Source organism: Geotrypetes seraphini, chromosome 7 (assembly GCF_902459505.1).
Source record: "Geotrypetes seraphini chromosome 7, aGeoSer1.1, whole genome shotgun sequence".
In the NCBI taxonomy this organism is placed as follows: domain Eukaryota; kingdom Metazoa; phylum Chordata; class Amphibia; order Gymnophiona; family Dermophiidae; genus Geotrypetes; species Geotrypetes seraphini.
In genome coordinates, this window is record NC_047090.1 from 14195558 (window position 1) to 14217041 (window position 21484).

At 43.7% G+C, this 21484-nt stretch overlaps 1 protein-coding gene across 13 annotated transcripts in view; it reads left to right on the forward strand.

Annotated features, from left to right (window-relative positions):
- CNOT2 (CCR4-NOT transcription complex subunit 2) overlaps window positions 1-21484 on the forward strand; it is a 170296-nt gene that overhangs the window by 108038 nt on the left and 40774 nt on the right. The gene's annotated exons all lie outside the window — the stretch shown is intronic.

The following is a 21484-nucleotide window of genomic DNA, read 5'->3' on the forward strand; positions in this document are numbered from 1 at the left end:
GACTTTAGAGAGAATTTTCACATTTGTGTTATAATTTTTTTTTTTTTTATGACCACACACAGCCGAGTTATGTGATCAGTTACTTTCTCCTCCAGAAAAGCTTCCCAGGCTTAGAATTTGGGAAATTAGAACTGAGCTATCCTGGGGTTCAGCTCTAATACCAATCATTTGTGCCAACTAGCAATTCAGTATCATCTTAGGAAAATCTAGCTGCAGAGTGAAATGAATATTTGAAACTCATAAAGGGGAACTGAATGAGCTGAGTTTTTCCTATTCCCATTCTACTTTTTTCTGAGTAGGATGAATCTCTGAAAAGTACTACCATAATCAAACAATTACAGATTAGTACGTGTTCCTTGAAAAAGTATTTTCCCTGGATTCCCATTCTGCTAAATCTTACCATCAACTGAAAGTCATCAGAGAAGAATAGATCTAATAAAATATGGTTCAGGGTGTCAGTGGAAGACCTAGAAATGCAGATGGGTTAGAGCAGGCCTGCACAACTCAAAAATGATCTGGGGCCGAAATGAAGTCAGAAAATGTAGTGATGGCCGCAGGTGCCACTGCTCGAGGCACCCGGAAGTGCGTGGACATTGCCGTGATGATATTACGTGCTTGCGTGACATCATCACAATGACATCTGCGCATGCACAGAGGCCTTCCAGACGGGCCCTGAGATACCAGTAGGGAAGAGGGCAGGAGAGGAGAGGCACTGGAGGCAGTTGATTGCCTACAGCAGCGTTTCTCAACTACTTCAAGCTAAGTATCCCCAACCACAGACCTCCCAAGCTCTACCCTAAATCCACCCAAGCTGTGCAATTTTTTCCTTTCATTTTTCATATACACACAGCAGATATAAATTCTCAAAGCTGACACATTTCGATCACTAAATTGAAAATAAAATCATTTTTCCTACCTTTGTTGTCTGGTGATTTAATTAGTTTCTGGTTGGACTTCCTTCTAACTGTGCATCCAACATTTCTTTCATAATCCAGCCCCATCCCCTTTGGGTCCAGGTTAGAGAGGTGAACGGGGATGACGGGAATCCCGCAGGACCCGCGGGTTCCCCCTTCGGGTCACGGGGATCCCGTGGGGACGCCCCCTAGGGTCACGGGGTTCCTGCGGGGTTGGATGTACTCACGAGGCTCGTCTTCTCCGTACCTGCCCTGCCGCAGCACACAGCCGATCGGAAGTCTTCCACGATGTCAGCGCTGATGTCGGAGGGAGAGCTTAAGCAAAGCCCTCCCTTCCTCCGACGTCAGCGCTGACATCGGGAAGACTTCCAGTCGGCTGTGTGCTGCGGCAGGGCAGGTAGGGAAAGGCAGTGGCATACCAAGGGGGGGGGGGGGGGGGAGGGCGGTCCGTAGTTCTGCATTCTGTAAGACAAGAAATTGGGGAGCTCCTTTGGGAGCTGGGCAACCTTTGGGAGGAAGAACGTTGAATATAAAAGCATTCCACATCAAAATCAACTCCCTCAACACGAGCCGTGTTTCAATAGCACTCTTTATCAAGAGGAAGAACAGCGCTGGGGAAGAGAAAGCACACAAACAAGCAATCTATAAACACACATACCAAACTAAGAAATAACATAAATTACAAAAACAGCATATACTATCCATAAAATAAAATAAAATGTATAAAGGCAGTCATACCAGGTGGGAAGAAGAAGAAACTAGCTTAACCAGGAGCAATAGTCAAAGCCGCCACCAAAACATCATAGACTCCAAAGGGAGCCAGCACTTTAAATAGTGATCTACGTAAAGATGTAGCAATCAGCTGCATCAGATTAAGAGCAAACCTGAACCAGCGGCTGAAACTAGAAGATCAAACAAAAAGAAAGAGAGAGAGAATGCTCCATGAGATACCAGCCATTCAATCTCTCTATTGAGACCATAAGGAATCAATGTACGCCATGAAAAATCACCAAATATCACCAAGTTCCCCATACTAATACAAAGTTTCCTAATGGAGAAAAACACCCCATCTTCTTTCTCCTCCATAGTGATTCCTCTGTCCTATTAATCTCTTTCTCCTCAACAACGCATTTCCGGTCCTATTAACTCTCCTCTTCCCCCCTCTTAAATTCAATCAATTTGTACCTCGCTTAATCTATTGTAAACCGCATAGAACTTAACAGTATTGCGGTATATAAACTGTTATTATTATTATTATCATCATCTTAGGTACAGAAAATGGCCAAATGAAGACTAGATGTCCTGTATGGAAGAATTAGTTAATGCTATTTTTTATGGCACCTTTTCAAATATAGATTCATAAATGGAAATTTAAGAATAGGAAAAAGCAGGGATCCATAATAACACAGAAATCATTATCAGCACTATGTCAAGTCTATATCATGATGAATGAAGAGGATCAAATACAAGAAAACCAGGAAACCAGTTTCTTGGATAACCATAGTACATCAACCACAATGCCATATCTTCATCCCACAAGCAAGTTAACAAGGAAAAACAAATCAAGAAGAACCTTTTATCTCTATGAAAATTCGCTAACCCTGAAAGGCTGTAGAAGATTGGTGGATTTTTTTTTTTAAATTTTATTCTTTTTTTAAATTTTATTATGGATTTTAATTCTTATACTCCAAACATTCTAAAAATCCTTGGTGGCTCACAATTAATACACATATAATTCAGTATAAGTACACATTAAACAAACATACATAAGCTTCAGCAAACAACCGCAGATCCCTTTCCCTTAATCCTTATTTCATAAACAATTATACATAACTTCTCAGAGGGCTGACTATTCTACATTATTTTAAGTCAATAAATGCATCAAAACCTATCACAAAATGAACCTGATCCAGTAGAACCTGACAACACCTTTGCAGGGGTGCAGCCTTGGGGGGGGGGGGTGCACAGCCGGCCAGGTCTTCTTACCTTTGTGGCGCTTCCCCTGACCGACCGACAACAGGCCTAGTCCGACAAACCTCCCTGCCCTGTAGCCGCGAATCTAAATTACCTTCTTAAAGCAGCTTCAATACTCCAGCTGCTGTAAGAAGGTAATTTAGATTCGCGGCTACAGAGCAGGGAGGTTTGTCAGACCTGGCCTGTTCTGTTGTCGGTTGGGCGGGGAAGCGCCTCGAAGGTAAGAGGCAGGGAGAGAGAAAGGGAGGAAAGGTGGAGTGGAGAGGAAAAGACGCTTAAGGGAAATGGGTAAAACTGAGGGGGGAGAAGGACGCTGAAAGCACTGGAGAAGACAAAGGGGTGGAGAAGGACGCTGACAGGACATGGGGAAGATGGGGGGGGAGAATGGCGCTGAAAGGAAATGGGGAAGAGAGAGTGGGGAGAAGACGCTGGCAGGGAAGAAGACAGAGATGCCAGACTATGGGGGGAGCGGAGGGAAGAAGATGGGTGCCAGACCAATTTGGAAGGGGGGAGAAAGGGAGAGGCACAGTAACATAGCAAATGGAAGACGCAGAGAGAAGAGAGATAGTAGATGGAAGGAATTGAATGAGAACATGAGGAAAGCAGAAACCAGGCAACAAAGGTAGGAAAAAAATTCTATTTCTTTTTTTTTTTGCTTCAGGATAAAGTAGTATATTAGTTGTGTTGATAAAAATTTATAAACATTAGAGGCTCTGGTAGAAACCCGTTTACAAAGAATGTATTCTTCCCATTTAATATTTCCAAACTAGTCTTTAAGCCCGTTATATTAACGGGTGCTAGAATATATGTCTATCTTTCTTTCTGCCTCTCTCCCTACCCCTGTCTTTTTTTTCTGTCTCCCTCCGGCTGTCTTTCTTTCTGTCTGTCTCACTCCCTGGCCCCCTTTGGCTATCTGTCTCTCTTCCTGCCCCTGTGTCCTTCTTCCTTTCTTTCTGTCTCCCTTCCTACTTCCCTGTGCAGCAGCTGCAGCATTGCCTCTCCCTCCATTTCTCTGTGCAATAGCATTTTTTCCCTTTCCCCTCCCCACTTCCCTGTGCAGAAGCCGAAGCAGCATTCCCTCCCCCTCCATTTCCCTGTGTAGCAGCATTTTTCCCTCCCCCCTAATTCCCTGTGCAAAAGCCGAAGCAGCATTGCCTCTCCCTCCATTTCTCTGTGCAATAGCATTTTTTTCCCTTCCCCCTCCCCACTTCCCTGTGCAGAAGCCGAAGCAGCATTCCTCCCCCTCCATTTCCCTGTGTAACAGCATTTTTCCCTCCCCCCTATTTCCCTGTGTAAAAGCCGAAGCAGCATTCCCTCCCCCTCCATTTCCCTGTGCAGCAGCCGTAGCATTCCTTCCCCCTCCATTTCCGTGTTCAGCAGCATTTTTTCCCCTCCCCCAACTTCCCTGTGCAGCAGCCACAGCATTTCCTCCCCCTCCATTTCCCTTTCAGCAGTATTTTTTTCCCCTTCCCCCACTTCCCTGTGCAGTAGCCACAGCATTCCCTCCCCCTCCATTTCCCTGTTCAGCAGCATTTTTTCCCCTCCCCCCACTTCCCTGTGCAGCAGCCACAGCATTCCCTCCCCCTCCATTTCCCTGTGCAGCAGCAGGATTTCTCCATCCCCCTAATCTTCCCGCGGTCTGGCCGACTCCCTTGCTGGAGTTATTTTTCAGTTTAAAGGTGCCGCCGCGGCTCCTCTAACGATCCCCACCTGCATCGGAAGCCTTCTCTGAAGCAGGTGTGGCTCGTGACAGGAGCCGTGGCGGCACCTGTAAACTGAAAAATAACTCCGGCAAGGGAGCCGGCCAACTGGCAGTTCAATTTAGAGCTTCGGTCTGCCCTACTCCATGCGTGCCTTGCCGTATTGTATTTTTTAGTTGAAAGATGTGGCGGCAGCTCCTCTCATGATCCCCACCTGCGTCGGAAGTCTGACGCAGGCGGGGATTGTGATAGGAGCCACCGCCGCGTCTTTCAACTTAAAAATACAATACTGCAAGGCGAGCAGGGAGCAGGTCAGACCGAACAACAGGACGAAAAACAACCCTAAACAGAACCCATTCCATGCAATACCTTGAGATTCAGCATCACTGTAGCCCCTACCAGCAGCCAATATGTAATATAATAAAATGGTCGCCGCGCATGCACACTCCTAACTGCGGGGCCCTACAGCGCATGAAAACCAGAACATGCAGGAGGGAGTGCGCATGCGCGGCTAGTGTTTTATTATATTAGATTACTAAAGTCTTTTTGCTTATTTGTAAATGGGTTTCTACCAGAGCCTTTAATTCAGTAGCATAATTAAATGAAATAACTATTTCTGAAGTTTATAGGGACAGGCGGGGACGGAAGGGATTCCTCGCAGGGACGGGTAGGGACGGAGGGGATTCCTCGCAGGGACGGGTGGGGACGGAGGGGATTCCTCGCGGGGACGGGTGGGACTTCTGTCCCCGTGCAACTCTCTAGTCCAAGTCTCTCTTTTCCCTCTGCTTACCCTCCCCAGATCCAGTATTAGTTCTCCTTTGTACCTACCACCACCTTTGTTCCAGGTATCCCTCTCTCTCCCTCCTCTGTTATGATCTTCCATCTCGCTGTTCTTCCCCAGGGTCTCTCCCACTCTGTCTGCACCTCCCATAGTCCAACATCAGCCTCCTGTCTTTCTCCTTTTGGTCCTGTCTTTCTTCTGCTTACAACCCCCCCCTCCCCCAGCATTTGTTCTCCTTTCTTCCAGGTCTTTCTCTGCTTCTCTCTTTCTCCTTCCTTCCTCCCTGGTCCAGAATCTTTCCACCTCTCTGCAGTCTCTGTCTGTCTCTCTTCCCTCTATACACCCCCAAGTCCAACATCTGCCTCCCTCTCTTCTGCCTCCCCTTTGTTTCAGGTTTCTCCCTCTCTATCTTCCTTCTGCTAACATTTTGAGTCCTCCCACCTTTGATCCAGGTCTTTCTGTCTCTCTCACTCTCTTTGTCTTCCCCCTCCCCAGGGCCTGCCATCTCTCTCTCCTCGGTTCAAAGTGCTTTCCCTCTCTACCTCCTCTAGTCCAGCATCTGCCCTGCCTTTCCCTGTCTTCAAGTATATTTTCCCGCCCCTCCTTGAGGTCCTTTTCTGTCTTTTCCCACCCGCCCCTCCTCAATATTTTTCTGTCTATCTCTCTCCCCCCTGGTGTCCCGATCTAGCGTCCCACAGGGGCCCTCACGACGGGCGGGGCCTTACTTCTGCTGCTTCCTGCACCCAGCGAGAGAGGTCGTCTTCCGTAGTCCGCTGCTAAGCTAATTACTGCAGCCTAGCAGCAGCAGCAGCAGAGGAAACATGTGCGGAGACTGACAGCAGCCTGCTAGGTTTACTCTGCAGGCTGCTGTAATTAGCTTGTTGTTCTTCGAAAGCAGCGGCGGTGGTGCTTTTAAAGGTGAGACTAGGATGGAAGAGCAGGAGAGTAGAATGAGAGCTGGGCTGCAGTGAGAGCCGTTTTGGGCCGCATGTTGTGCAGGGCTGGGTTACAGGAATACGTAGAGCTTAAGAAGATCACTGAACTGAAGCTATATGGCCTGATGCTTTCTGAACGTATAATTCAGTTTACCTATAGGCATGTAATCTAGAGAATGACACGGTGGCTGTTACCCGCAGTCAGCCACGAGTGACTGTTGGTAACCCGCCGAAACAGTGGTGAGGGGGAGGGGAAACAGTGTCCACTGCGGCTATGGGGACAAGGCCATTCACCACCCTGTAGAGCGATGAATGGCCTTGTCTCCGCAGCTAAAGGAGGGAACACGTGCGGTCACCGATCATGCTTCCTCCCTCCATACTGATAGCCGCCGCTGCTGTTGCCTGTTCTCCACAACTGCCCAAGCATCTCCATCCCTCCTGATCGCTGCCACCTTATCGCCGCCGCCTGAGCATCTTCCTTCCTGCTTCTTACCTTCGTGGCAGGCAATTTCTCTAAATTTGCTTCCTACGAGCAGCCGGAGCATTGAAATCGCATGTGGCTGCCATAAAGGTCATCTCTGACGCAACCGTAAGTTGCTGTGAAGGTAAGGGGCAGGGAGGGAGAAAGGGAGGAAAGGTGGGGTGGAGAAGAACAGACGCTGAAGGGAACTGGGGAAGGTGGGGTGTGGAGGAACAGACGCTGAAGGGAACTGGGGAAGGTGGGGTGTGGAGGAACAGACGCTGAAGGGAACTGGGAAAGATGGGGTGTGGAGGAACAGACGCTGAAGGGAACTGGGGAAGGTGGAGTGGGGAGGAACAGACGCTGAAGGGAACTGGGGAAGGTGGGGTGGGGAGGAACAGACGCTGAAGGGAACTGGGGAAGGTGGGGTGGGGAGGAACAGACGCTGAAGGGAACTGGGGAAGGTGGGGTGGGGAGGAACAGACGCTGAAGGGAACTGGGGAAGGTGGGGTGTGGAAGAACAGACGCTGAAGGGCAGTGGGGAAGGTGGGGTGTGGAGGAACAGACGCCGAAGGTAACTGGGGAAGGTGGGGTGCAGAGGAACAGATGCTGAAGGGAAATGGGGAAGAGAGAGATTCCAGACTATGGGGGCAGCGGAGGTAAGAAGATGGGTGGCAGACCAGTTGGGGTGGGGGTGGAGGGAGAGATGGAAGGGAGAGGCACAACAACAGAGCATATGGAAGAGACGGAGAAGGCAGACAGTGGATGGAAGGAAATGAATGAGGAGAAGATAAGGAAAGCAGGAACCAGACAACAAAGGTAGAAAAAAATTTATATTTATTTATTTTTGCTTTAGGATAAAGTAGTATATTAGTTGTGTTGATAAAAATTTATAAACAAAGCCCTGCCAGCTGAACATCCCTTTCTCTAGTTCATCAGCCAGAACTTTGATTTATAAGGAAGGGAATAAGCTAAATATTGCAGTACTGAGGCTTGTATGGAAGCGATGGGGCGGGGGCAGTGGTTGCAGGGACAGGGTCGGTGGTTGCGGGAACGGGGCAATTTTTTCCCCGTGTCATTCTCTAATGTAATCCATGGCATTCTTAATCAATGTGGAAGATCTCACCACAGGCAAGAGAAAACCCACTAGTATGACAGCTAAGAAGTGCAAACAGGTGTCAATGTATATACGTGGTATATTTTAGCTGTGATTTCTGCAGGTTTTGTGAGACTGTCTTGTAAAGACACAAAGGTGCCTGTGTTGTCTTTGTAAAATAGCTTAGAAAAAGAAGGGAGTTTTCTGCTGTTTCATGGTATAAGGTGAATTGGGGGAAATCAGAAGCTATGCCCTTAAATGTTCATACTCATAGGGGACATGTGGGGGAACTTTCTTTAGTATGGACTGCAGGTATGGAGTTTAATCGAGGGGTGTTGCTTGCAGTTGGAGATGAGCTGGTTGCTCATTGGTCTTCCCTATATTTATCATGCTAGGGTAGATTGGAAGCGATTTAAAATGGCACTGACCCCTAGAATAAATTATATTTTGGGTATGGTGCTGTTGCCATTCATGGATTCGTTTTATAAAAGTTTGGAGGTTAAATTTTGCGCTTTCTTTGGCAGAACCAACCCCCAAGAATTGTTTTGCATAAGCTTAAGGATAAGAGGGGGTGTCAATTTTCCAGATTTCAGGTTATGTATGCTTATTTGATTGCAGCTGCAGTGTCTTGGTTTCTGCCAGAGGGGGATGAGCAGAGCTCTCAGTGGCTATATTTGGAGAGTGCTTTGGTATCCCCAGTTCCTTTGGGTGTTGTGTATACAATGCAGGTTCTGCGGATGATACCTTTTTTTCTTTAGTTCTTCAGGCAATGCTGTGGGTGTTTTAAATTTTTGGCAGATGGTTTTGGTTTGGTGTGGCCTGATGCAGAGTTTTTCCATATGTCATAATCCTGATATAAGAATCTAGGGAGTTATGAGAAGTTGGGTTGATTGGCAGCATAAAGGTCTCTGGAATTTTCCTCAGCTTTTGAGCGGGGGTGATTTTAAGTCTTTAGTGGGTATGAGTAGGGAATATGATTTAGGCTTGTCTTTTTATTACAGGTGGTTGCAGCTTCGGCATTGTTTGAAGGGTTCTAAAACAGTTGAGCTGGTGCGGAGGAGGGATACAGGTTTGTGTGATTTTTGTGAAGGGTTAATTGGGCAGAACAAAAAAGCATCTTCGGTGCACAAAAAGTGTGTTGCTCGTTGTTTAGCTTTGGAGTGTATTTGGGAGCATGATCTGGGGGAGGAGAAAGGCCTATCCTTTCTGCTTCTGTGACTCAGTCTTTATATTATGTTACTCATAGGGCTCTTTGGACGTCCTATAAAGTGTCTAGGCTGTCGAGGGGTGGGTCTAGTGGGGACTTTCAAGCATATGCTTTGTGCTTGTACTCATGTACCTTAGTTTTGGGGGGTCTGTATGGATAAAACTTGAAAATATTTTTAACTTTCAGGTGCTACTTACTTATAAACATAATTTTGCGGTCTGTGGCTTTGCCTCAAATTTTACATAAGGCTGAAGTTGTTTGACATATTGATAGGGTTAGCAATATAGCATATCGGAACTGAATGGAAGAGTAGTTCTGCCTTATGTGAATATGCCTGGTGGAAAGCTGTTTGTTTAGTATGGAAGTATGAAGAAGTAACTGCAGTTAAGAAATATCTTACCTTATTTTAGAAAAATTGGGGTTTACTGCATCTATTTTAAATGCAGGTCAGTAGCTAACAAACTTGTACTAAGAAACAATTTGATTTCCACTAACAACACAGACCTCACCTTCTTCACAGAAACTGGCTAAAAGAGTCTGCAGGTCCAAAACTCCAATAAGGGAATATTCTAATCTGTACCTCAATATAACAAATGTCAAAATAATGATACTTTTATATCTATATAGATATAAAACATTCAAATAAATAGCCAACCTCACTAAATCCAATCACACCACTCTTACAATACCATAGCATACAATTTCTTATATCTCGTAGTTTTCTACTAGGATTCATTGCAGTTTAAACAAATAATTACAGGACAATCGGTTTGAGTGACAGTAAGATTTCTCAGATCAGTAATGGGTAGGCTTCTATTGGATTACAAATAGAAGAGATACGTCTTTAACTTAAAGGTGGGCTGTTTCCAGACTTTGGTCCCTGGAATTCGAAGGTAGACTCGAATAGCTTTTTCTGTTGAACTTGGTGGTGAGAAGTGAAGGCCAGTTTGAAGCGTTGTGTTGTCCTTGAGTTATGAAAAGGGGTGCATGACCTTGATATCTGATACTAGTCCATTCGAGTTCTCTCCATATAGTGCCTTGTAAAGCATGCAAGCGATCTTAAATTGCACTTTTATTTTTTTGGCAACCAGTGTAGTTCTAGTAGCGGACTGGCCTTCTCAAATTGGCTTACTCGAAAAATTAGTCTAGCTACTGTATTCTGTAGCAATCGCAATTTCTTATATTCCTTTTCAGTAATATCATAATATAAGGAGTTACAATAATCTAAATATAGAACAATTACTCTAAAACTGGTCAGGATGGATCTTATTGCTTTTAGTTGTCTCAGCCTGAAGAAGAATTTTTTGACCAAGGAGTCCAAGATAGCACCCAGTATTTTTGATGTTTTCTCAATTTTCAGGCTGTCTCCCCTAGCCAACACCAGATCTGTGCATGGTAGTGAATTGTAGTCACCAAACCAAAAAAAACTTTGTTTTCAGTTTAAATTTGAGGAAGCTCTTCTGTGTCCATACACTCGGATCCTCAAAAATGCCCGCTAAGTAATGTAGGGAATCATTGAAGGATTCTTTGGCTAGGCATAAGAGGAAACATAACAATAGCAATGTCACCCACCTGAGATGTTACTTAGTCCTGGGATGCAATTAAAAGTATGGCAGATGTAAAGTAAATATAAGGAAATCACTTGCTGGGGTGGTGTCTAATTACTTAGAACGCCTCATCCTGTTAGCCTTGCCACTTAAGCATATTGTTATTGCGGTGAATTGCAGTGATAGCGGATGGTCTTAATACCCTTTCTGGGGGGAATTAGAGAATAGGCACCATTGATATTTGAGTGGGGCTTCTGGACTGGCAACATGCTCTCTCGGTGGGGTAAGGAGGGATTTGGTGGAAAACTTCCTCTTACCCTGCCAATCCAGCCTGGTCCGTTGTGTTAAAGCAGCAGCACTGTTGCTGCTTGCTGGATGGACGGGGCTTCAAGATCAGCGAAGTTCTCTCTCAGTTGGGTAAGGAGGATTGTGTAGAAAACTTTCTCCTTATCCTGCCGATCCAATGGAGAGAGGCCCCCTCGGTTCATTGCATTTTCAAAGCAGCAGCACCGTTGATCCTTCCTGGGTAGGTGGGGCAAGGAAAGACTTGGTAGAAAAGTTCTCCTTACCCTGCTTTTTTTCTTTTTTTACCATAAATCATGTGTTCAATACACGTGGAGGGGCATAATTGAAAGGGACGTCTAAGTCCATTTATGTCCATCTCGCAAGTCATCCAAAGTTAAAAAGAGCTTAAGACACATTTTCGAAAGATACGTCCAACTATTTTTTTCGTTTCGAAAATCGTCTAATTATACGTCCTGCCGATCTGATCGTCCAAGCCACTAAATCGTCCATCTTTATACCACATTTTCGTCCAACTTTCCGTCCAAGTCCAAAACGCCTAGAACAAGCCCTGTTGGACGTGGGAGGGGTCTGCAAAGTGATGGACTGCACACCCAGACATGCCATCTAAACAGTGGGGTACCTTACGGGGCACTGCTGTGAACTTCATAAAAAGGGTGCCATGACTTCTCCTCTCTACAGCTCCCTTAGAAGTTACAGTGAGCCCCCCAAACCACCTCCCACTTATCTACCACCCCAATGGCCCTTAGGGCTGCAGGAGCCACTTATATGCCAGTACAAAAGGGTTTTGGGGGTGTATAGGGGAGTGCACATGTTTCAATATCAATGCAGTGATTACAGGGGCTTATGGGCATGGGTCCATCTCTCTATGGGTCCCTAACCTATCCCCAAGACAATTTAAGACGCCTCTGTGCAGCACAACTAGGCTTTCCTATGCCAGGCGGCCAGGTGTTGATGGTCTGGAGGCAGAATTTTAAAGTTATGATTAACATTTTTATGTGGGGGGAGGGGTTGGTGATCACTGGGGTAGTGTGTGGGGGTCTGTTTTATGTGTTTGCAGTGCTTATCTGGTGAGTTTAGGTGTTTTTTTGTGACTTAGACCATGTTTTAAATGGTCTAAGTCACAACGTCCAAGTTCCTGCTAGGCTCTGTTGTTAAACTTTGGGTTATACATGCTGTACGACTAAGTCTAAGCTGGCCCACATCCCACCCAACTCCCGCCCTCGACACGCCTCCCGAAACGCCCCGTTTCGCTTTGGTCGTTCAGCAGCACTATGATGGCCTAGGTCGTTTAGAAATACGTCCAAAACCCGGTTTTATTATCGGCACTTGGACGTTTTTGAGAAATGTTTGTCCAAGTGCCGACTTAGGCCGGTTTTTGGACGTTTTTCTCTTTCGATTATGAGCCCCATACTGTTTAAATGATCATCAAGAAAATGTTTTGTACATAAAATTCATCAATATCTCAGTTAGTTATTGTTTCTCTTCAAAAGTGCTTGTGTAATTTTATGCAAATCACATAACAATAACATACCAAACATCAGGTTGCACTACATCAGGGATCTCAAAGTCCCTCCTTGAGGGCCGCAATCCAGTCGGGTTTTCAGGATTTCCCCAATGAATATGCATTGAAAGCAGTGCATGCACGTAGATCTCATACATATTCATTGGGGAAATCCTGAAAACCCGACTGGATTCCGGCCCTCGAGGACCGGAGTTGCCCATCCCTGACGTAGACACTCTAATCCAGGGGTCTCAAAGTCCCTCCTTGAAGGCCGCAATCCAGTCGGGTTTTCAAGATTTCCCCAATGAATATGCATTGAAAGCAGTGCATGCAAATAGATCTCATGCATATTCATTGGGGAAATCCTGAAAAGTTTCAAGTTTCAAGTTTAATATGTTTTTGATTAATCGCTTCATCTAAATTCGAAGCGATGTACAATATGATAAAATACAATATAAAAACAGCTTCATAGAAGATAATACTAACAAGGTTATAAAACAAATTTGACGAAACTGGAGACAAGAGGAAAGTATGGGGAAAAAGTTACATTTTATATAAAAAGAATAAACATAAAGGGAAAACACATAAGGGAGGGATAATGATAATAATTTTAAAAAGATAAAATTTAGTAGGAGAGTAAAATTGGAAAAGGGACTTGAAAGAAAACTTTATAAAATTCTCATGATTATTTAAAAAAAAACACTTAGAAGCATAGTTAGTTTAAGAATGCGTCATTAAATAGGAATGTTTTTAGTTTACATTTAAATTTTCCTAAATTAGATTCTTCCCTTATAAAGCTCGGTAGAGAATTCCATGTCTGGGGAGCAGTGACTGAAAAAATAAACTGACGACGCGTATTTATTATTTTTAGCGATGGGATCGTTAGAAGATGCTGTGCAGCTGATCTTAAAGTTCTATTAGCTGTATAAGGGATAAGCAGTTTGTGAATGAAAGCCGGAGTTTTATAGAGAAGGGATTTAAAGGTGAGCAAGCAGAGTTTATATATTATTCGATGACCCACCGGAAGCCAATGGGCTTCCTTAAGGAGCGGCGTTACGTGATCGAATTTTTTTGCTTTATAGATAAGTTTGATGGATGTATTTTGTATAATCTGTAAGCGTTTTATTTCCTTTTGTGCTATACCTTTGAACAGGGCATTACAGTAATCTATCTTTGAAATGACAAGTGAATGAATGAGAATATTTAGAGAGTTGGCATTAAGGAACTGTGATACTGAGCGGATTTGTCGAAGCCTGAAGAATGAGGACTTTATAACATTACTAATATGGTCATGGAAGGAGAGAGAGTGGTCGAAAGTAACTCCGAGTATTTTAATATTGTTTACCTCTTGTAAAGGATGACCCTTAATAGAAATTGGGAGGCTTAGTTTGGGGTTATCCTTCCAGGGAAAAAGTAGTACATTAGATTTTGAAATGTTCAATGCAAGTTTATTATTGTTTAACCAATTATGTATTTGTTCTAATTTTGTATTGATTACTGATATATCAGAAGGATTATTGGTATCAATGGGGTGCAGAAGTTGGATATCGTCGGCATAAGCGAAGACATTAAAGCCGATAGATTGACATAAAGTTAACAAAGGAGCAAGAAATATATTAAATAGAAGAGGAGAAAGTATAGAACCTTGTGGGACACCGTTTGAAGAGGGGAAAGTATTGGAAGTTGAATTATTGAAAAAAACAGATGAAGAACGATCAGAAAAGTAAGAGTGAAACCAAGATAGAACTTGGTCTGTGATACCAATTGACTGGAGCCTTGTTAGTAATAGCTCATGATCAATTGTGTCGAAAGCCGCCGAAAGATCCAAAGAAACTAAGAGAACTGATTGATGATGGTCTAGAAAGTAGTGAATAATGGTAGTCATGCCTATTAGTGAATGTTCTGTAGAATGATGTTGCCTAAAGCCAGTCTGATTGGGGTGAAGAATATTAGTTTTTTCGATAAAATCTGAAATCTGGTTAAACACCACCTTCTCAGTTAGTTTAGATAAAAATGGAATATTGGCTATCGGTCTGTAGTTCGACATATCTTCAGGACTAATTTTGTGATTTTTAATGATCGGATGAATAATTGAGTGTTTCCAAACCGTAGGAATTATACCTTTTTTTAGACTGTTACTAACCAGGGTAAGAATTGCTGGCCCGAAAGTCTTAAAGAATCGCTTAAGGAGGAAGGGAGGAATAGAATCAGTTTGGGAACCTTTTAAATTAATAGTTTTTAAAGTAGCTTCAATCTCTACTAAAGTAGGAATATTAAATAAAGAACATTTTGAAGAAAATGAGCTAAGCTCCGTTAGTACTTGATCAGATTTAATTGATGAGTTTATAGTGACCGGAGTTGCCCATCCCTGACGTAGACACTCTAATCCAGGGGTCTCAAAGTCCCTCCTTGAAGGCCGCAATCCAGTCGGGTTTTCAGGATTTCCCCAATGAATATGCATTGCAAGCAGTGCATGCACATAAATCTCATGCATATTCATTGGGGAAATCCTGAAAACTCGACTGGATTGCGGCCCTCAAGGAGGGACTTTGAGACCCCTGCACTACATTAATTCTCCATTATTCTGTTGTTTGCTTGCTTGTGCTGTCCTTGATGAATTGTAATTGCCCACTAAACCTTCTCTATATGTTTTATATCTATTACAGTAATTTGTCCAAACTCATGATCAAATGCTGAACCTGCTCACTTAAAATACTGTGGAATCCTCATTTTATCAGTTGAAATAGTTCATCTCCTCTTTAAAACGCTCTCCCTCTTCAGCTCGGCGTGAATTTCTAAAATCTTCATCAGGAGGCGGAGTATCTGAAACATTAATAAAACATTTAAACTGTGACCATGCTTTCTAAAACATCACTAATTAACCCCACTTTTTTTTTAAACTTAATCCACCCTTTCAGAAATATAAATTTAAGGGCTCCTTTTACGAAGGCACGTTAGCGGTTTAACGCGCCAAACCGCCGGCCGCGCTAGCCGCTACCGCCTCCTCTTGAACAGGCGGTAGTTTTTCGGCTAGCGCGGGGGTTAGTGCGTGATGAAAAGTCGCATGCGCTAAAGCCGCTAACGCGCCTTCGTAAAATGAGCCCTAAATGTGAATTTAAATATGAATAGAAATATAGGCTGCATACCGAGTGGGAACTCCTCAAACCTTCTCCAGCTGCCAAAAATGCCCACAGTGGCCTCCTCTCCTTGCTGTCTGCCCCGAGAGGCAACTACAGTGAACATAAGAAATGCCTCTGCTGGGTCAGATCTGAGGTCCATCGTGCCCAGCAGTCCGCTCACGCGGCGGCGGCCCAACAGGTCCAAGACCTGTGCAGTAAACCTCTATCTATATCCCTCTATCCCCTTTTCCAGCAGGAATTTGTCCAATCCTTTCTTAAACCCCAGTACCGTACTCTGCCCTATAACGTCCTCTGGAAGCGCATTCCAGGTGTCCACCACACGTTGTGTAAAGAAGAACTTCCTAGCATTCGTTTTGAATCTGTCCCCTTTCAACATTTCTGAATGCCCTCTTGTTTTTTTATTTTCTGAAAGTTTGAAGAATCTGTCTCTCTCTACTCTCTCCATGCCCTTCATGAACTTGTAAGTCTCTATCATATCCCCTCTAAGTCTCCTCTTCTCCAGGGAAAAGAGTCCCAGTTTCTCCAATCTCTCAGCGTATGAAAGGCTTTCCATCCCCTTAATCAGTCGTGTCGCTCTCCTCTGAACTCTCTCGAGTAACATCATATCCTTCTTAAGGTACGGCGACCAATACTGGACGCAGTACTCAAGATGCGGACGACCATTGCCCGGTACAGCGGCAGGATACCCTTCTTGATTATACCTAGCATTCTATTCGCTCTCTTAGCGGCCGCTGCGCACAGTGCCGTCGGCTTCATTGTCATGTCCACCATTACCCCCAAGTCCCTTTCGTGGGTACTCTCAGTCAATAACATCCCTCCCATCGTATAATTATACCTCGGGTTTTTGCTTCCCACATGCAATACTTTACACTTCTCAACATTGAACTTCATCTGCCATCTCTCTGCCCATTCACCTAGTTTGTCCAAGTCCCTTTGCAATTCTTCGCAGTCCTTCTTTGTCTGAGCTCCACTAAATAGTTTGGTGTCGTCCGCAAATTTTATTATCTCACACTTCGTCCCTGTTTCTAGATCACAATCTGTTCCAGGAGCGTGCTCGTAATCCAAAATGCTCATTTATCAAAGCGAGTTTCCCCATAGGAAATAATGGAAACTCGCTTTGATAGGTTCCCATCCCCCCCCCCCCCCCCCCGAGGCCAGCAGTGCTGCTCCCCCCCCCGAGAACCGGCATTGCTCCCCCCGCAAACCGTCACCCTCCCCCCCGCGATCCGGCAACCCCCCCGCCGCCATCGGGCACCCCCCCGCCGCGATCTGAGGTCCCCCCCAACCCACCCGAACCCTCCTCTTACTTTGGTGTAGCCTCTGCACCGGCACCAGCACCAGCATGTCCTGTGCATTGGTGCCGGTGCCCGAAGATCTGCCTCTTGTGCTGGGCCTTGAGCATGTTCGTGAATGCGCACATGCTCAAGGCCCAGCACAGGAGGCAGATCTTCGGGCATTGGCACCAACGCACAGGACATGCTGGCGCCGGTGCCGGTGCGGAGGCTGCACTAAAGTAAGAAGAGGGTTCGGGTGGGTTGGGGGGACCTCAGGTTGCGGCGGGGGAGTGCCCGATGGCGGCGGGGGGGAGGGTGCCGGTTTGCAGGGGAGGGGGCGCTCGCAAATCGAGGTGCGCTCGGTTTCCGAGGCGCCGATTTTGCGAATGTTTTGCTCGTCTTGCAAAACACTCGTAAACCAAGGTACCACTGTACTTCCTTTCTTGCAGCTCACTAATCTTCCTTTCTAGTTCAGTTTAATATAAAGGGTATATTTTAAAAGATTCAGCGCCTTTAAGTGGCAAATATAATAAATAACACTATTCACAATGACTGATGGTTCATACATTTTTAAATTTAAAGGATTCAACGCCCTCATGTGGCAAACCTAATAAACATCACTCATTTATCCACAATCATTAAAATTTCTATGATATAGAGTTGCATAATAGGCCATCCAATTTCTTTGTGTAACCATCCGGATACACTGTCTTCCATGTGTAAATAAAACCTGTAATAATGCAGTTCTGATAATCAATAGGCTCGATGGAACCTCTAGTCTATTCATTCTAATTTTACTTAAATTTTAAGTTTTGTACCAATATAGTATTTTCCACATGGGCATATAATTTACTGAATATCACCCCTGAACTATTACATTCCGTTTTTGCCTTCAAATAAAATATTTCATCACTATGTGGAACAGGAAGGACTGCAGTTTCTAATGCATATTTACAATAGACACCTGTCCTCCCCCCCAAAAAACACACACACACACACACCTACCTTTCATATTGATACTTTGAATCCTTTAAAATTTCCCTAAGATTACAGCTCCTTTTATACACAAATCTAGGTATCTCCTCCACTGCCCATTCCAGACTTCGTTCCTTTCATCTAGCTGCCCCCTATGCCTGGAATAAATTACCCGAGTTTGTCCATCAAGCCCCTTCCCTTGTTTAAAAACAGACTGAAATCCCACCTTTTCCATATAGCTTTCAATCCTTAACCCTAGTCCTCTGCCCTCCAACCCAGCCCGCTGATTCTCCGTTCCCCTTGACTGTATCCATGACATCCTGTTTGTCTGTCTTGCCTGTTTAAATTGTAAGCTCTTTCGAGCACGGACTGTTTGTGACTCTGTGCAGTGCTGCGTGCGTCTGGTAGCGCTATAGAAATAATTAATAGTAGTAGTAATTGTAGATGAATGCCTTTTACTGTATGTGCCATTACTTTCTAATTATATTACTAATATGATATGACTTAGATGAAGGAGGAAGCACACCTATGGGTCTGTCAGCATCTCTTTTTTTTCTTAAGACATATTGTTTTCCCATTCGTCGCCCGAATATTTAGCTCACTTAGATGCTCTTTTTATAACACCCTGGGGATAACCCCTTTCTTGAAATCTTTAGGACAATTTCCAAGCATGATAATTAAACTCATGATTATGTGTACATATTCGTCAAACAAGATAATGGAGAAATAACGTAATCTGATGTTTGGTATGATTATAGTTATGCGAGAAGTATTTGCATAAGATTACACAAGCACTATTGGAGGGAAACAATAACTGAGATATTGATGAATTTTATGCACAAAACATTTTCTCGATGAGAATTTAAACAGTATATATTTTGAACACATGATTTATAGAAAAATAGTGGGATTGGATTTAATGAGGTTGGTTATTTTTTAATATTTCTTTTTATTTATTTATTTATTTATTTATAGAATTTTTTACAATATTTCCAAGCGTATACATCTTGTACAGTAAAGTGAGATCAAACAACATATTAAATTAACATTCCAAAATTAATATTACTACAAGGAACTTCTAATCTAGCTGATCTCACACTAGTCCTCAATATTATTGGATCCATAATTAAGAGTAGAACATATATAATTCAAATTAGTTAAATAAGAAAAATCCTTATCTGACTAAAGTGCAGGGAACTAACTTTCCATAGACGTTATTATGTTGTTATTCCTTTTTCTAGACGTTTCATTGAGAGAAAGCTAGTCAGTTGAGATGGCTCTGTAAATATATACTTAAATGATAAATATCTAACTACACATTTACATGGATATCTCAAAAAGAAAATACCCCCTATTTGAGTCACTCCAGGTTTAAGAATTAAAAATTCTTTCCTTCTTTTCTGAGTCTCTCTAGAGACATCAGGAAAAATCTGAATATGCTGCCCCAGGAAGTCTTTGGATCTATTTTTAAAGAAAAGTTTTAATATCCAATCTTTGTCTGGAGCCAAAGCAACAGACAGCAAGAGAGTAGCTGGAACAGCCAGTTCCCTATCTGATTGTTCCAGTATTGCCGAAATGTCCATTGACCTCTCCCGGGGTTCCTCAATTTTTTCTTCTTCTTTGGATATGGGCTTAGCAGGTAGGTAATACACTCTTGTAAGAGGAGGTAAGGAGTTTTCAGGAATTTCCAAAATTTCCATAAAATATCTTTTCACCATTTCTCTAGGAGAAGTTGACAGGATTCTTGGAAAATTTATAAATCTCAAGTTATTTATACGACCATTATTCTCCTGCACTTCCAACTTCTTCCTGAGTAATATATTATCTTTAACCAACATATCTTGATTTTGTTTCAGTAGCATTAACTCCTTATTTGTATTTTGTGTCTCAGTTTTAAATTGTAACATATCCTGCTTTAAAACTTTTATTTCTTCCTTTTGTTCTTTTAATTCTTTATCCAAACTTTTTATTTGAGGGTTTAAGGAATTCCCCAAATTCACTACCAAGTCCCATAATGCTTCGAGTGTGACTGTAGGAGGTTTTGTAGGTGAAAAAAGTTGTAATGGTGTAGTATCTAAATGTTCTGAAATTAGCTTTACCTCAGTGACGTCTTGTATTCCTCCAACCTCTGTTGTTGTCCCGGTCGCAAGTCCCGTTGTCATATTCAGCGAGCCCTCCATACTAGCCTCTGTGGACAAAGAAATAGCCACCTCCTCAGGTGGATTCTGGTCCCGTGGAGAGCTGGCAGCTTGCGGCGTAGGTTGGAGGGGTGGCGTCCTAACGTCGGGGCTAAGAGTGACATCATGCTCAGGGGAACCCACCGCACTACTCTCCGGGGGTATCCCCAACGAGCTAGCACCCGACCCTTCTTGTTCCCATCGGAGAAAATCATCAATAGTAACCACTGGAGTTAAGGGTCGCCGGGAGGCTCCTCCGGTGTTCCTTCCTCGTCTTTTCGGCATTATTAGGGAAAAAAAGAAAGAAAGAAAAACTTCAACGCCGTCCTCACTGCAGCAGTTAAGGAATAAACATCTTGGATCCAATAATAGGGAGCAGGATCTGATCTGGGTCTATATACCCCATATAAATTTCCCACTACCGGCTCCCGGACTCCACGTGGCTCCTAAGGGGCTCCCAAGGGGCCTTGCATGCCCCTTCGGCCACGCCCTGCGGCCGCGCGGCTGCAGCCGCAACCGCAGCAGCGGCTGCTTTAAATGATATCGGAGACGGACCCAGTGACGTCAGGGGTCCGTCTCTGCTAGTGCCTGCATGCACCGCCAGCCAGGCAGGAGAAGAAAAGCCGCCGCCGTACAATCCGGGGTCAGCAACGGGACACCCCACGACTCCGCTCCAGTCCAGTAAGCTGCTCCCCATTTTTTAATATTTCTAATAAAAATTAAACCCCAAAAGCAAAAAAAAACCCCAACTTCTCATGGGTTATTATCTGGAGTAAAAGAATAATATAAAGAGTTATACTAGAAAAGCATGGAGATTACAGTAATACTAAAAATCAAAACAATTCAAAACCAAGAATGTCATAGAAGAGTTTGTCTTTACACTTGTTTTCAATACGAAAGGGTTATCGGGAGCTCGAAGCCTGACCCCTGGACTATATATAAAGGGCACTCAATTATCTGCTATCCCAAGATTGCTAATTAATTAACAAACCAATTAACATCAGCAATTGGATTCTAACATTATTGACCTTAGGAGGACCTTAATTTGCACCAACTAGGGATTGTGCGTACATAACATAAATCATTTATATACCACTTCCTTCCAATTCTGTGCGGTTTTACAATTCTAAGATACTGCACATTCACAGCGAATTTAGCTTATTTAAAAACTTTTTTGAATAGATAAGTTTTTAACGATTTCCTGATACTTATGTAACTATCAGATCTTAGAATCAGAGTGGCAAAATTCCTATCCCATAAAGCCGCCTGATAAGCCAGAATGCGATTTAAAAAAAATCTTTTTTTTTTTTTGGTAGTTGATTCTTTAAAAAAAAAATTTTTTTTAAATTTCATACATAGGTCTCTTTTTACAAAGGTGTGCTAGCGTTTTTAGCGCGCACACTGGATTATTGCACTCTAGCTGAAAAATTACCGCCTGCTTAAAAGGAGGCAGTAGCAGCTAGCGCGCGGCATTTTAGCGTACGCTAAAACCGCTAG